The sequence below is a fragment of the Garra rufa genome, chromosome 1 (assembly GCF_049309525.1).
Source record: "Garra rufa chromosome 1, GarRuf1.0, whole genome shotgun sequence".
NCBI classification, from domain to species: Eukaryota; Metazoa; Chordata; class Actinopteri; order Cypriniformes; family Cyprinidae; genus Garra; species Garra rufa.
Genome location: NC_133361.1, coordinates 78,074,793 through 78,093,013, shown reverse-complemented (window position 1 = coordinate 78,093,013; position 18,221 = coordinate 78,074,793). Strand labels below are relative to the sequence as shown.

The 18,221-nt window shown below is 36.6% G+C and overlaps 3 non-coding genes across 3 annotated transcripts; 1 reads left to right on the top strand and 2 right to left on the bottom strand.

Annotated features, from left to right (window-relative positions):
* Positions 1-225: 225 nt before the first annotated feature.
* trnag-gcc (transfer RNA glycine (anticodon GCC)) lies at positions 226-296 on the bottom strand. Its single transcript has one exon. It is a non-coding gene; the product is annotated as a tRNA-Gly (tRNA).
* A 399-nt stretch (positions 297-695) lies between these two features.
* Positions 696-811, top strand: LOC141286994 (U5 spliceosomal RNA). The gene has a single exon (XR_012339386.1). It is a non-coding gene; the product is annotated as a U5 spliceosomal RNA (small nuclear RNA).
* Positions 812-1,491: 680 nt separating this feature from the next.
* trnad-guc (transfer RNA aspartic acid (anticodon GUC)) lies at positions 1,492-1,563 on the bottom strand. The gene has a single exon. It is a non-coding gene; the product is annotated as a tRNA-Asp (tRNA).
* Between the last annotated feature and the right edge of the window lie 16,658 nt (positions 1,564-18,221).

Sequence of the window (18,221 nt, the reverse complement as noted above, 5' to 3'; positions counted from 1 at the left end):
ATATTGCCCACTGCTAAACTTCGTCAACCTATAGATAAAGTGAACAAGTTTTATAGGCATTTGACGAATATAGACGGACTAATGAGTTTCTGAAAAGATTCGGCAGGGAACGGGGGTGGGTCGGTATGCAAAGGTTGGAGCTCCTTCAAGTAAATCAGGCTTCATTTTAAAGAACCTTACACACATGCAAGCACACACACAACTTAATTAAAAGGACTCCGTTCCTGCATTGGCCGGGAATCGGACCCGGGTCTCCCGCGTGGCAGGCGAGAATTCTACCACTGAACCACCAATGCTCGGCTGGGAGAACTTCGGCCTTCACATTGCCCTGGATTTAGTAATGGTGCGTAACTGTTACACGTCAAATCCAGGGAAAGGGGGGTTGGGTCAATATGCAAAGTTTGGAGCTCCTTCTAGCAAATCAGGCTTGGCCTTCAAGGCTCATTTTAAAGAATCCCACACACATGCAAACACACACCCCTTACTTAAAAGAACTCTGTTCCTGCATTTGCCCGGGAATCAGAGCCAGGCCTCCTGTGTGGCAGGCGAGAATGGATGATGGAAGAGACTTTTTAACTTTTACTCCTCCCATTTGGAGTGAGGGGGAGATGAAAATCTTATCGGCACCCTAGATTACCCTTTGTGAGTATAGTGGTTTACCACAGGGAGCGCACATGCTCAAGCGCGTGGGCACACAACTCGAGTTTCTCTTCATAGACGCATAAATCTTTCGCCTTTTACTAAAGATTTCCGTGGAGGGGAACCTTTCCGAGTGACCTGTATTTTTGGGTGCTCTGCTCACAGCAGAGCTGCACTGCAGTTTCAATAGCAGACTAAATCTGACCACACACCAATGTGCATTGGAGCAAAGCGTGCTTTCTCGTGGACCGTGTTTGCAGCCTTTGCGCTTCCTGTGTCGCAACTTCACATTTTTTTTCAGCCAGCATGGAAAGACAGCACTCTCATGACATGATGGGATCCAAACCTTGGGCTTCAGCCACTTTGGCCCTGTCAGTGACTCATGTACTTCCAGCATTCTTTTCTGCTCACAACAGAGCTGTATTGGAGTGTCAAGAGTAAAACTGGCCACCAGCCAATGGGCGGTGGAACGAAGCGCGCCTCACCACGTTCTGTACTTGCGGACTTTGCGCTTTCTGCGTCGCAGCTCCAGATTTCTTTAGCCCGCATGGAAAGACAGCACTCTCTCGTACATGACGGGATACAAACAAAGATGGCTTCAGCTCCTTTTGCCCTATCAGTGACTTGTGCATTTCAAGCATTCTTTTCAGATGGCTAAAAGCTGGAGTCGGACACTTGCGTTGGTGGTATAGTGGTGAGCATAGCTGGCTTCCAAGCAGTTGACCCGGGTTCGATTCCCGGCCAACGCATTTGTTTTGGCTCTGGTTGACGTTGAAGCAGAACTCCTTCTGTGACCTCTGTCAGCACCAAAATCTTTTGGATGAGTCGTTCAGCAGCAGCAAAGAGCTGGGTCTCCCCGTCGGGGAATCGAACCCCGGTCTTCCGCGTGACAGGCGGAGATACTGTCCACTATACTAACGAGGAGCCGTACCCAGTGTTCTTCGCCCCCAGCCGCCTTGACTTCACCGACATCAGCATAAGGAGCCACTACTCCATGAAAAAAAACAAATCAACCTGCCTTGATCTTATTGAGTCTCCCAATATCTTGAATGCTACACATTACAGGGGGGTCCTCATTTGGACCACTTTACTATTATTACAATTTTTTTTACTTTTCATAATGGGAACATGAAAAAAAAGGATGGGAAATCATGTGGCAGTAACATCGCATTTACGTGGATCATATCGCCCACTGCTAGAATTCTACCACTGAACCACCAATGCTCGGAAAGGAGGGAGAACGTTTGGAATTAACACCGCATTTACGAGTATATTGCCCACTGCTAAACTTCGTCAACCTATAGATAAAGTGAACAAGTTTTATAGGCATTTGACGAATATAGACGGACTAATGAGTTTCTGAAAAGATTCGGCAGGAAACGGGGGTGGGTCGGTATGCAAAGGTTGGAGCTCCTTCAAGTAAATCAGGCTTCATTTTAAAGAACCTTACACACATGCAAGCACACACACAACTTAATTAAAAGGACTCCGTTCCTGCATTGGCCGGGAATCGGACCCGGGTCTCCCGCGCGGCAGCCGTGGATAGTTTAGCTAAACGGCCCTAAACCGTTTCCCATTCATTCTCAATGGTAGTGCTAAACCACTACGGATGCAATATTCTTTTGTCCACTAACGCTTTTGTGGCGCTCTTCCGTGTTTCGTCTCCCCGGGAAGTTTGAAGTCGCCATTTTCATACCGACTCAGAGCGTGAATTACACTCAGTGAAGATCTGCCTCGTTCATTTTATTCAGCACATCTATCAAAGGTAAGCTACTTTATTTGTATTTATTACCTTATAGCTTACGTTTTTGGTGCCATTAATAATGATATCCAATTAGTTGTTGAGCGAAAACGCCTGCTTCGCTCCATTGGTCGTCACTAAACTTTACGACTGCGGTAAAGTTGGTTTTATATTCGGACATTCGGACTTCCGCGTTCAATAACTCTGTTAATCTGCCTCAAAAAAGGCTATTTTTGGTCAAACATCATTACCCACTATTATGAGCACAAACTACAACACATTTTTCTGCAGAAGTCGGCGTTTTAAAGAAGCTGATAAACACGCTTACCTCTATGGAGTGTCGTGACGTCATCGCTCATCTGAGGGACCGTCTTCAAATTACGTTTCCATTACGGCAGCCTGCTAACAATTCACTGTCCATGGTACTAAAGTCATCAGAGAACATGACATCAAAGATTTTAAATAGTTACATTTTAAATAGCTGAAACAAATCCATTAACAGCATTTTAAACAATAATAAATGTAAATGTATTTTGTAATTTTCTCTTTATATTTTTTTAATTGTTCTAACTGTATAGTGTCAGGAGTGTTCATGATCTTGATCTTGTCTATTACAATGAGTTATTTATTTATTTGCTTGGTCAGACACATAACTGTTGTAACACGACAGTGTACTCAAGTAAAAGCACCCCAAGGTGGCAGGTGTTGTCCAGCAAATGCGATATTCATATTTTGTTCTCAATTGATTATACAACCTATTCAGCTGTGGATGCAATAATACAATAATGAAGATACATTTATGCTTTATAAATATTATATTAGTCATGGAATCCCCGACTGCCCTCTGCAACTGGAGCGGTTAGCCAAGCTCATATCCGGTTGTACGAGGGTACCAGACAGAGCTAAATTCCCTCAAACGAAAGCAAAAGCAAATGAAGACATGGCAAACTATCCACATGTGTTTTGCAGCGTTCAGCAATGTAGCTAATCACAGACACAGAGATCTCTATGAACTAAGATTAGTGACCTTTTCCAGAATCAGAATTCTCGACCGTGAAATTTAAATAATAATATAGAGGAGAGCGGGGCACAATAACTTTTTGGATTTCGCGGTTTATGTAAATCCACTTGGGGTTCAGAGTACAATTTTTATCCATATTATTTTCACACTTGTCTAGTACAAATATATTGCTCTGTTTCACATTTACAGTGTATACGCTTTTCGTTATTTACCTCAAAAGAAAGGAAGTGAAACGTGACAACATGCCCCGTAGGTGGGGACCGTGGGGTACATTGTAACATCTGAGGGGCACGTTGTAACACGACCATATGACAGCTTCAAATGTTATCTGATCGAATGAAAAAAATATATGCACAACAAACTAAAATATTTTGTCAGTAAAATACATGTGTCAACTTTTTCAAATGAAGTAATGACGTTTAAAAAAATAATCTAATTTTGGAGTTTGACAATGAACATATCGCAACAATGATTTGAACGGCCCTGATTTCAACACACAGTTGTACATAGTTCAAAACAATGTGGACAAATAGATGAAACGCATATAGACATTCAGAAAAACACTCCACACACAGCTCTCATACAACACGACACTCATAAAGCAGCCAAAATGCTTTACATTTGTTGAAATAATAACATCTGAACATTGATTGTCATCCTTAATTCACCTGTTTCTTGTGGTTTCTTATCAAAACCCATACAAGTAAATAGTGTTAATTGCACCGGTAATGTCATAGAATAGTGTAGTTTAATAACAGCGGGGCATATTGTCACACAGTGTCACAACGTTCCCCATCTGCAGGAATATAAAACAGGTTGTCTTCTGCTGGTTGGCCAAGCATTGATAAACTGTCTAAACTGATAAATAACAAATTGGAGATTAAAATAATAGCAGATTTGTCTAATTTTAAATGAATATTTAAAACTGAAATGAAAAGTTTACTTCAGCCAGAAATGTACTTTTACTATGGTAAAATAAATATTCAGCGATCTTCAAAAGGCTTTTGAATTTTGACGCACTTTTTGCTCTGCATAGTGTTGCTATGGCAACTAGTAAATACTGTAAATTTGGTTATGCTAGCATGTGTGGAAATATTTAAACCACGTTTGTCACAATTAACCCCGCCTTAGGTTGTGCCCTGCTTGATCACCCTAATGTAGGCCTACGTTTTTTGAGCGCCCAGCAGACAACTAATCATATTCTGTTTGATCATTTTGCCTTCTCAAATAATCACGACTTGCCTTAAAAAAATCTATAGATATAAAACAGTTCAAGTACTGAACAATTAGTTTAAACGTTAAACCTAAATAAATGTGCCTTGTTGTATATAGTGTGTGCAGAGCATTAATAAACCCATAAAAGGGTTTATTATCCAAGAGTTTGCTTTGCAGGACATGGAGACGCCAGTGCGATCACTTGCATTTTTTTCAGTGAAAGCAATTTAAAAGTATCCATGTTATTTGTGTACACTCAACAAAACATAAACAAAAAAGAAAACAAACATGATGCATGTTCTGCCGTCACGTTGGAGCTTCACAACAAATAACGAAACTCCGCAAAAACATCCCTCAAAGACAAGATAAATATATCTATAAAAATCTTTAAATTGTTACTTAACGAAATAAAACAAATCGAAAACAAAAACAATTTCATTATGTAATTGTTAAATATGAATTTCTCTCTAAATGCGTGTCCCAAAAAGGAGATTGCAGACAGGATCTTTGCTGCACTGACTCATAATATACTAGTTTATTAATAAATAATTCAAATATGTTCTTACTCTTTCCTCGACACATTCATTGTTATTTATTTTTGCCGGTGCTTTGTGGCAAGTTTCAGCCTATTGTGTGCGCTTGAACGCGGATCTCTTGCTGCGCTGAAGGACACTAAACGCCGTCCAAACTGGTCTCAAAAGCTAAAGTGAAGGCTCGTGTTCTTCCCTCCAACATAAAAAATATAAAATATAAAATATGTCTAAGATATAAAAATAAGGAGAAGCCTAAAAAAATAGACCGGATGCCTTGGAGAGCCATGACCTGAAAATATGCCTGAAGCCCAGCCCTAAGGGTGTAAAAAAGTCAGGATTGTCGTCCCAGGCTGAAATGCTGCGTTCTAATTGACTGCTTTGATGCGCTGCAACACTGTACTACATTGTTTTAATGCTTACAGCCCGTGTGTGTGTGTGTGTGTGTGTGTGTGTGTGTGTGTGTGTGTGTGTGTGTGTATATATATATATATATACACTGATAACATACTTTCTCACAGTCAGAGACAAAACATTATTCTCCTTTTTGCTCATTATTAATGAGACTGATTCAAGAATAATTTGATGATAGTTCAGTAACAGAGAAGATCCTGCTGTGGTCTTTGTGAGGTTGTCAAAATCAGCAAATATCACTGTAAATAATTGCTGTTAATTTACGGCAGTATTTTAACAGTATAATCCTGTTATAATCAAAAGCAGTGCATTGCTTTTTTTTTTTTTTTACGGTTGACACAGTTTAACAGTATTTTGCCATATTTATTGCATGAAGAAAAGAAAACAGTACTTAACTGTGTTTGTGAAACAGAAAATGTCATCGAGCACATGTGGATGTTCATTCGTCTTTATCTGTGACTTAACCGGTGAGTGCACCTTTGCCTTGCTCCTTTTACACAAACGCATGTTTGCAATTGCAAATAACTGCAATAATTGTGGGTGCTGATATTGTAACTGTTTTATCTGTCCATTTCAGTGATAAACCGGTCAATGTGCCAAGTTAGAGTGGAGCTGGATTTCTGATTCAGATGTTCCACGATTACAAGGTGAATGCTATAAACTCTTCTGTAAGTAAGCTTTTAAACACTGTAGCAACAATGTCAGATTAATGTCTCATTATTACAGTTTTTTTCAATCGCTAACAAGCGCTTACCCATACTTCAGATACTTTTTCTAAACTCTTAACACAGACTGGCACCTACAAAATACAATTGGACAAATGGATAATTTTCTTCTCAAAAATACATTTTGTTAAATATATACTAACTCTTCATTTCAAAACAGAACACATCTTTCTCTGCACACACTAACTTTACCAAAACACTGGAAATCTGACTCAAAATGAAATTATTCTGTCAAAAAATAACACTTGTTTTCACTTCACAAGGTACATGCAGTCAATCAAAGTACACCAGGTTTCAAAATACTGACTATTGTTGACATTTCAAAAACTGCATAGACTTTTTATGTTTCAGTTTTACAGGTATTTGCATGCAAAACATGCAATCCACCGTTTTGACACTAAATTTCTTGGTTAGGTACTGTTTGTCCACATGTACAGTAATGTTCACATTCAAAAGCATTCCAGTAAAAAGCAAATAAGTTTGTTTTTCAAAAAAAAAAAAAAAAAAAAAGCAAAAAACCCAGATAAAAGGGGGGGGGGGTCTAAAAAAAAAAGCACAAAATTACTGTATCTAATCTCTGCGATCTTGAAATTAATTGAATTGAGAATGAATGGTAAATTCCAATGAAATACATGAATGAACATGACTCATTTTTTGTGAGTTGAGACATATATGTATAGTGCATAGAGAAACTTATCACCACTGTCATTCATTTTATTTACTTGCATTTGATCAACTCTATTTCATACATTACTTGGTATTTGTAAAGCATCATAAATAAAGTTCAAATGTATGTCTCTAAATGCATTTGTCACTTATCATCACTGAATCAGAAACTTATCATCACTGTCATTTTATTGAATGACAGTGATGATAAGTTTCTGTATGTACTGTACATTCAATATATGATTTCCACATATGTCTGAACTCACAAAAAAAATAGTCATGTTCATTCATGGTTTTCATTCACTTTTTATTGCATCGAATTATCATCATTTCCTGAAATTTGGCATGTGAAATGATCATGCTTAACATACTAAACATACAGTGCTTTTTATTTCTTTTATATGTTTGTTGTTTATGTGATTTACAATATTTAATGTATTATAAACTAGCAACTCAAGTGGAATTTAATGGAATTTATTTGATTTCAATTCAGTTTCCTGACATTCCAATTCCAAATCCAATTCCATTCCAGGAAGTGAACTGGAATTTACCATTCATTCTCAGTTCAATTCATGAAAGGCCCCAACCCTGTTTGGAAACATGTGGCCTAACCCTGAAGATCGCAGAGATTAGATACAGTAATTTTGTGATTTTTTTTTTCTTTTTTGTTCAGAATGCTCTTGTGTGTTTCATGGATATTTTGTTCACTGTATAAGCAATACTGTAAAACTTTTTCTGTTCTATCATGCTGTGTTTCTACTGTACCTCCTGTAATAAACAGAAAAAGAAATGTATTTGCTTTTTCCTGGAATGCTTTTGAATGTGAACATTACTGTACATGTTATACAGTTCCCAAACAAGAAATGTACTGTCAAAACGGTTGATTGCATATTATGCATGCAAATATCTGTAAAACTGAAACATAAAAGTCTATGCAGTTTTTGAAATGTCAACAATAGTCAGTATTTTGAAACCTGGTGTACTTTGATTGACTGCATGTACCTTGTGAAGTGAAAACAAGTGTTATTCTTTGACAGAATAATTTCATTTTGAGTCAGATTTCCAGTGTTTTGGTAAAGTTAGTGTGTGCAGAGAAAGATGTGTTCTATTTTGAAATGAAGAGTTAGTATATATTTAACAAAATGTATTTTTGAGAAGAAAATTATCCATTTGTCCAATTGTGTTTTGTAGGTGCCAGTCTGTGTTAAGAGTTTAGAAAAAGTATCTGAAGTATGGGTAAACGCTTGTTAGCGATTGAAAAAAACTGTAATCTGAGAATTAATATGAACATCAAAAGCCAACTTCTCGTCAAGCCATATTCCTAGATATTTATAAGCAGCTATTTGTTCAATGTGTAAGCCATCAACTGAAAGAATAAATAGAGCAGTGTTCATAGAACAACTACGTGTAAAAAATAATGTATTTAGTTTTATTTGTATTTAAAACTAATTTCAGATCTAATAAAGTAAGCTGTAAAGTACAAAAAGACTCCTGAAGGATTGTAATAGCTTGAGATAATGAAGATGCAGTTGAGTAAATAATTGTATCGTCAGCATAAAAATTTAACTTTGCAGATGTTATTTCCTTACCTAGAAGATAAACATATTAAATGGAAGGGAAATTAAATCTAAATCTTATCAGCCTCTCTTTACAACATGTCAGTAATTATTTTGCAGAAAGTGATATTAAGAACAGCTAAATGCTAATACATACTTAATATTTAGGATTGTCTCAGTTGTTGTGTCAGATTATTGACTGTCCATGCCACACTCTCAGAAAAAAGTTACAAAACTGTACATTTTAGGGTACAAGTAACGTCACTGGGGTGGTACCCTAAAGGGTACAATTTTGTACCTCTAACTGAAAATTTAAAACATGTTTTGGGTACATACACTGTCAGAAAAAATGTACTGCAGAGGTACTATTTTGTACCTTTTTTTCTGAGAGTGCATGACAAATGACCAAATATAGACATTTTCCTGTTTCTTAGAAAATAGGTTGTTTAAAGAATAAGAGACACATTACATGTAATCCATGAATGAATGAACAAATAAATAAATGTAATGTAATTTGTGATCCATTCTGAAGTACTAGTACTTGCAGTACCTATATAAAGTAGCCAGAAAGAAATGCTAATTGAAAGGTCAGATGCACTTATAGGATATATATATATATGTATATGACTTCACAAGAAGAGTCCTCAAAAAAAATATCTTGGACAGACCATGTGTTCTACAGTTCTGAAGAAAATAAATCCATGTTGAATCAACAAATATCGACATGTCAAGCATATTTACAAATGAAAGCAGTGTGCAATTCCCCTCTTGCCCATCCAAATACTCTCACAATCCAAAATAATCCAGCTACACTGGGCCAAGATGTGAATGTGTTAGTCAGGGTTGCCAGGGTGGGTTCACAAAAAATCCTGCCCAATTGCTGCTCAAAACTAGCCCAACGTCATTTTGAGGGGTGTCCCCCAGTAAAAATCACGCTTCGGGGGAGGTGGGGGGGTCACATTCCAGGGGATAAAGATAAGATAATGTTATTGGGGTCGTTTCAACCCGCTGACATGAAAAACCAATCGCGGCAACAGAGTAAAATAATCACGGACTTGACAACACTGATGTTAGTCCAACAAACTGGAGTTATACAACACTAACTTTCCAAGAAATAAACATTTCAAAGTTTTCTGCATTGCTATGAACCTGTTTATGAGTTTAATGCACAGTTATTTTGAACATTCAAAACAATTTATACAAGATTTTTTTATTTGTTACCATTGTGGTGAACAGTGGAGCTTCTGTTTAGGTTGTCAGTAGCTGTTATACACATGCAAAAACGTGCCGCAATTGTTTGTTTTTTTTAAATTATAGAAACGCTAAACAGGTGAATCTTTTGTTATTTCACAAACAGATTTATTTAACTTATTGTCGAGAGAATAATGTGATAAAACAAATTCAGTAGAACTTCTGACTATGCATTTCACAAGTTATGTTTTCCGTTAAATCATAAGCAGAATGTGAGCATTTCAGCCTTTCTCCATACTATGTACCCATAGCCTAACCACAAGCGCTACACTTCACCATAATGGTAACCTTTAAAAAATTGACAAACAAAAACTATTTTAAATGTGAAATATAACTGAACAACAAACTTTAATAAGTCTTTCCTTATCCACCCATTCCCCCCCAAAAAACAAAAACATTAAACAGCACTTAATTTCCACATTTAAGCTCCTGATCTAGCCTTATGCAAAGCATGCTGGGAACTAAAAATCCACTGCCCAGTTTCAGAATTTACTGAAGTTTCTGTTGGTTTTGTAGTGTTACCGTTGTGGTGAAGAGTAGAGCCTGTGGTTAGATTGAGGATGGACAGCAAAAGCACCACACTACATGTCATTTGTGTAGTTTGATTCTTTGTGTGTAAATACACATTATGAGTTTATAAGATTGCTCTGTTGGCAGCTGCTTGCAAAGCAATCTCCTAATCATAAACACCAAAAACCCAATACAGCATATACTTTCTCTAGTCTCATTGTCTCTGAGACTATGTCTGACTGGATGTCTTGAACACAACACTGATTTTGTCTGCTGCCCACTTTACTGAGTGTTTGTTTATTGTGCGTGTATGCGTACTGACTTGACTTGACTTACATGGGTTAAAAGCAGAGCACAAATAGCAGTAATGGGTCACTATACTTAACCACAATTCACACCTTTTTAAAAAATTTTAGAAATGAAAGATGTAAACACCTGATATGTAAGTATTATTGCAATGATGACTTACTGCTTAACCAACCAAGTTCAGTAACTAAACCATTAGAGTCCTTATACAAATGTGGTCAGCTACAAACTTGGTCGGCTAGTTACTATTAGAACAACTGATTGAAACAATCAAGAGGCACCCCTTCTTCCTATTTGTGAAATGCTGTCCATCGATCACTCAGTAACACCAATCACATTTTGGCTCATGCAATTTACATTGCATTTGTTAAAATACACACAAATAAATATTCACCAGGTCAAGACTCTTTACAGCTGGGCTTTAATACAAAGTGTGATGCTTGCTTTCAATAATAAGCACAGCAGCTCTTACCTCAACAGAGCATATGAGGTCTGCATGGGGGAAATTATGGGATGAAATGAAGTCATATACTGTTCTGCACATTTGCTCTATAGATTGGGAAATGTGTGAAAGTGAAGACAGAAGACATGCATTCATCATTGGCAGATCACAATTATCTGCTTATTTTCAGCAGGTCATTTAAGAGGGGAATAAACAAGTAGCAGGTGATGAGACATGGTTGGGGAAAGAGAACAACCAATATTTTTGTCCATACATCATCACTGTTTGATACTATTCAGCAAAACCTTCCTCAAAAGCTATTGCTCCAACCTGAGGCACATGTGAACCTTGATCAGTCTCACGAAACATTGATGAAGAAGGAACAACATTTCCCATCCACCAATTCCAAATGGTTTTTCTCTTCCACAAAAAAAAAAAAAAAAAAAAAGAATCCAGCTGGTTGTAGCCATTGTGAAGTCTCCTGGCCAGAAACTGGAGTATCTGTTCCATCACAAGGAATTCCAAACACTGAGGCCACATTGAATGGCTATTAGGAGAGGAACACATATCAAAACAAAAATCTAAATACATAATTGTGTAATTATATTTGTATTTATATTTGGTAAGTAAATGCACTGTCTTCAGTGTATGTAATAATTCAACTAATTTAATTCAAATTGCAATGCTGTATCATTTTTAGACTATTGAGTGCTATTTAAGAGCTTTGCTTAATATGAAAGGTGCAAATCTTTACCAGCTAAACCATTACACCACAGGCGTCATTTTAATGGCACAAGGGAACAGGTGGCACAGCAAGGATTGTGAAAAGTGAGAGCAACTTCTTATGATTCTTAATTTTTACATGTACATCACACAGACATGATCATTTACATTTATGATAAACAGGCCACCTTTGAGCAGTATGATGGGCTCATCACTTTCATAAATATCAACAACATACATTGAAGCTTTGTGACAAGTAAAAAGACTGGAATACAAAGACTAGAAATGCAAATGGTAAGGTAGTATATATAAACATAGAAATGCCCATAAATGTTTGATCTTTTCAGTGACATTTATTTGACTTAGTAGTTATAATTTCTTTATTTACTTTTCTCCAATTTAGTGTCTACATTCTCACAGTAACACAAATTTTAATACCTGACACTAAAAGTTGTACAAAAGAAATGAAACAAGCCAAACAGACATGCAAACAAAATTGGGTATGATACTTAATCATAAAAAGTTATGTTTACCTCCAATATGCTAATAATGGTATATTAGCATAGTTGGTGTTGCTTACAGTTTTTTACGATTGCTTACACACTAAAGTTAAAAATAGCACACAGTTAATGAAACCTGACACCCAAGGAGCAAAGCCTCAGCCCAAATCTACACAACTATAAGCACATTCTCAGCCTCACACTTTTTGCAAGACACTACACACTTTGTTATGCAAGACACTAAACACACTTCTCTACATTAGACACAGAAATCTACAGAAATGTCACTTCTTAGCCATTTTAAGGCACTGCTTTCAGAAATACTACACATATGAACCAATGATCAAACATGGCCATCAGGTGTGCAGACACTTAGGTGCTTAACTGTAAACTCAACAATCAAGGTGTAAGCACTATAAAAAGGCAGTAAGTTGCAGTAATAGGAATAAGGAGAAACATCTTTTACCACAAAGCTATTCTAAAAGTTCCGGCCCAAAGCTGTGGGAACATCACTATATATGCTGCAATCATGCAGAATGGGCTCATTACACTGGCATGCCAAAATAGGTCCTCACAATACAGAACACATACATTTTTAGACTGACTAATTATTGGACAGACTAGGTATTGGAATTATGCAACCAGAAACTTGTTCCAACATTACAGTACCTCCCCCAAAACTTTCCCCTTTTTTTCATGGTAGTGGAAGGTTTAGGATCTCCGACCTATGTTATGCCTCTCATTCAAGCTATGGAGGAGGCCTGTGTGACCTAATAGAAGCCGAGTCTGGGCAAGGATGGAATCACCATTCGAGAAAATTCTTCCCTTGCCATCTTGTGAGGGAGGACATTGGCTGTCCCCGCTGAAAAAAATGTAGGCTGGTTGGCTGGTCTTAGCTGGTTTACTGTAAGCTGAAAGTATACACTCCAGATTCCTTCAAAGTCCTGATTTGATGGGTGTTTGTGTTATTATAGCAGTCTCTATAGCTTCACAAGTAACTGTTTTTCATAAGTCACGAAGATTAAATACTTTGTATTTCATTTTGTGCTCAAAAAGTTTTCATCTGTATCACCTTCAAATCCAAAAACATAAAGATTCTGTATATGAATCTCAACAATGGTGACGGTCAACAATATGTGTCATGTTGCAATGCATGCTGGGTACAAGTTTGGTAAAAGACCCTCCCATGTATCCCAGCATGCATTGCAACATGAATAAACAATGCAGTGGAATTGTCAGATTATTTTTATTTTATTCTTAATAATTGTTTTTATGTTTCCTTTTTTGTTGAGACTTTTTAATAGCTTGTTTTAAGATGTTCAGAGATGTATCTGAACATTTTGTTGATTATCACCATTGTTGAGATTCATATGCTGATTCATGATGTCTGTGGTCTTTAGAAAGAAACAGATGAAAACTTTTAGCACACAAAGTATGATAAAATGATTCATCTGATATGATTTATACAACACATAAATGTAAAGCTGTAGGCCTAATATTGAAGTAACACAACATCCATCTATGCAACAAATAAACTTCAAAAGAAATTGACACACTAACAGATCCCCCTACTTTTGTTTTTTTATACTTTGTTGGCCAAGCTCAACATGTTTGATTTAAGTACAACAAAAGCTATCAGCACAACATTAAACCTAGCATGTGACGGGTCAAGATCCCAACCAAAGGAAACCCTGGTCTCATTGATGGTGATTTCACATGAAACAAAACATCTACACGTTTGTTAGTTCTCAATAAGAGCTTCTCTAGAAGTCTGACAGAAGTCAATCTGGTTAGTAATGAGTGAAGCTGGTCAATCTGTTTGTGGAGTTGTTGAATCAGATCTTGAGAGGTTTAATGTATTGTTTTATTTGAGTTGTTTTCCTCTAAGGCTGTGGTTGAAGTCAGCTGTAGTTCTTGTGTTTCTCTTTCCATTGATGATTCAGCAGGTGTTGATCATTAATGATCAATCATCACATAATGATCTCATTAACTCCAACACTGTGTCAATGCTACTTGAACACTCTGTAGTGTGGAAACACATGAACACTGAGCAGTGCTTGTTTAACACTGGGAAATATTGCATAAACCTTACCTGTTTCATTCACGTATCACTGATGCATATGAATCACATTAAGTTTATTAATATGTTTATATTAAAACTATGTAATCCAAATACATGGAAAATTAGCATTTAATTGAATTACATAAAGTTTATTTTTAGACCGAATTATTTTTTTGAGTGTAGTTGGTTTTAGCTGGTCACCCAGCCTGGGCAGTATGGTCAGGTTGGTTTTAACTGGTGGTTTTCCAGCCTGACCAGCTAAGACCATCCTGACCAGGCTGGGAAAGTGGCCAAAACCCCTCTTAAACCAGCCTGCTGACCAGATATGACCAGCTAAAACCAGGCTTTTTTTTCCAGCAGGGACAAAGTTCCCATATTCAGCTACATGAAGAGATGATGATGCTAAGGTGTTTTTAGAATATGTTCTGATTTTCAGTGCAAAATGCAGTCTAATTGCAATGATGTACTGAAGGATTTTACACATGGTGAAAAATAAATACTTTCATCAAGGTGCAATACTTGTCTCGTGTGTTGTGTTTGGACAATATATTCATATTCTTAAACAATATCTCAAAAAAGAGAAAAAAATCAAACCCAGACTGTATCATTAGAAAGGTAGAAATGTTACAAGTGTTTACAGTTTTTCTCAATTGCTAAAACACTAAAACCCAATGGCTGAACAAAGTTCTCAGTTGCCTGACCTCATTTAGCTATTTGCACAGTCTGTTGTCAGTATACCTTAAACCATTTCACATGTTAAAACACAATTTTCAAATCAAACTTAGACTTTTCAGCAAAACTCTAAACACATTCTCATTCTCAAAACACATTATGCACTCTAATACACATATCATCCATACTGGTAAACACAAGTGGCAACAATCGAATACAAATAGAGAACTAATGTCATTGGTTAAACACAACCACTCAAAATTGATATTACTGTAACTTTTTCAAATGATGTGACACAACCAATATAAGCCAGTTCAGGTTGTAACAGAGTGTTGAAGATGGGAAGGAGAAAGTCTGAGAATGGATAGAAGAAACAATGTGAGAGGACGAGGACGAGTGCTTATGCGAGGTGGGTGATGAGGAGGAAGAGGAGGAGAAGGGCAAGAAAGAGGAGGAGGAGGAAGAGGGCAAGAAAGAGGAAGAGGAGATGGAAGAGGAAGAGGAGGAGGGCAAGAAAGATTGTATTTATATAGGTGAGGAATCATGTCAGGGCTGGATACAGCACACAAGAGGCTTCTTCCCCCGTTCCTCAGGAAGGACAATGTTGCTTGTGATGTCGACAAAGTGCTCTGGCCTGACTCAACCTAAAGACAAGAGGAAGCACATTGATCACATGTTTACTCCTTTGATTTCCGTCCCTTTTAGTATTGTATACTGTAGTGCAGTGCATTGTAGGCTGTATACTGTACAATGAACAAATTGTGGCCTGAACTTTGAGATTAAAAATTTACTTCTCCCTGAGAACTATATGTTTTGAAAAATGTGTTTTCTGTTTTTTGTTTCATGGTTTACTGACTGCTTGATAGTGTATATCATTTTTCTCACTTTGTTTATGATTTGAGAGCAGTGCTTGATTTTGAACACAGGTAAAACTGTTTTGAGGCAAAAAGTTCCATGGCTTTTGTTAAATTATTGTACAGTTTTGAATTAAGTGTTTCATTTTGCAAAAGATCTGAGATCTTCTGCTACTTGTGTGTGTAGATGTGTGAATTGTGTGTAGGGTTTTGACAAGATGACCTTTGTTTGTAAAATCGTGCCTAAGCAATCGTAAAAAAACTGTAAGACCACCATAATTACACACACTGCATTTTTCCAAAAACAGAATTTGTCCAAACGAGAAGAAATAAGTATGGAGCAGAAGACTTTGTGTACACCAAGTGGAAACCTGACACAATCCAACATTCATTTCATGAGGATGGTTCTAGCTGCGGTGTCTTTGTGATGCTAGTAAATGGAGGGGGAGGATGGGTTTACATAAACTGTCCTTACCTTTCCCATGTCAGACTGTGTCTATTCATTTCCACTGCTGCCCTCCTAGATTGGCCAGGTGCTGGAAGAGTTTCTCAAAAAATTCTGACAGCATTAATATAACACCCAAGGAGATGATGTGGCACTACAGGAACAATTTGGCCAAAAAAAGTTTGCTGGTGTCAGGTATAAAGTACTTTGAAAGAACAGTTTACTTCCATGTCAGAGACAGAGAAATGAATATTGAATATGAATATGAATATTACATTAAAATAACTGCAGTGTCAAAAGAGGAATGCTGCTCTGTGTGTGGAGAAAAAGAAAGAACCTGCACAGAAGCAATGTACCCGGGTATTCACTATGACATTTCTGCCTGTTGACTATGTGTGTTAAGAGAAGACATGTGTTTTTCACAACTACATTTAATAATTTCAAAACTGTTTAAATAAATCTCACAACATATCCTCTTTCCTTTCAGATTCCAGAGGTGGTTTCATGTTTAGTGCCTCAACATTACAGTTTTTTTCAATCGCTAACAAGCGCTTACCCATACTTCAGATACTTTTTCTAAACTCTTAACACAGACTCACACCTACAAAACACAATTGGCCAAATGGATAATTTTCTTCTCAAAAATACATTTTGTTAAATATATACTAACTCTTCATTTCGAAATAGAATACATCTTTCTCTGCACACACTAACTTTACCAAAACACTGGAAATCTGACTCAAAATGAAATTATTCTGTCAAAGAATAACACTTGTTTTCACTTCACAAGGTACATGCAGTCAATCAAAGTACACCAGGTTTCAAAATACTGGCTATTGTTGACATTACAAAAACTGCATAGACTTTTTATGTTTCAGTTTTTCAAGTATTTGCATGCAAAACATGCAATCCACCATTTTGACACTAAATTTCTTGGAACTGTCTGTCCACATGTACAGTAATGTTCACATTCAAAAGCATTCCAGTAAAAAGCAAATAAGTTTCTTTTTATGTTTATTACAGGAGGTACAGTAGAAACACGGTATGATAGAACAGAAAAAGTTTTACTGTATTGCTTACAGTGAACAAAATATCCATGAAACACACAAGAGCATTCTGAACAAAAAAAACAACAGCAAAAAGCCTAGATAAAAAAGGGGGGGGGGGGGGGTCTAAAAAAAAAAAGGCACAAAATTACTGTATCTAATCTCTGCGATCTTGAAATGAATTGAATTGAGAATGAATGGTAAATTCCAATTCACTTCCTGGAATGGAATTGGATTTGGAATTGGAATGTCAGGAAACAGAATTGAAATCAAATAAATTCCAAAAAATTCCACTTGAGTTGCTAGTTTATAGTACATTAAATATTGTAAATCACATAAACAACAAACATATAAAAGAAATACAAAGTACTGTATGTTTAGTTGGTTAGGTAGGTAAGCATGATCATTTCACATGCCAAATTTCAGGAAATGATGATAATTCGATGCAATAAAAATGAATGAAATACATGAATGAACATGACCAATCTTTTTGTGAGTTGAGACATATATTATGTGGTAATCATATATTGAATGTATAGTACATACAGAAACTTATCACCACTGTCATTCAATTATTAATTCATAATGTACAGTTCTCATTTTTATTTACTTGCATTTGATCAACTGTATTTCATACATTACTTGGTATTTGTAAAGCATCATAAATAAAGTTAAAATGTTTGTCTCTAAATGCAATCACACATAGATGCTCAGAAACAGCAATAAATGGAATTCAGTGGAATTTCCCTGAATTGAATTCCACTTCCTGTAATTCCAATTCAATTCCAACTCTGTTTCCTGTAATTGTTGTTGAATTCTAATTCCAATTCCAAGTCCTTCTTTGAATTGGAATTGTTGAGTTCATTCCTGAATTGACTCCAACCCTGTTTCCAAAACTTCACT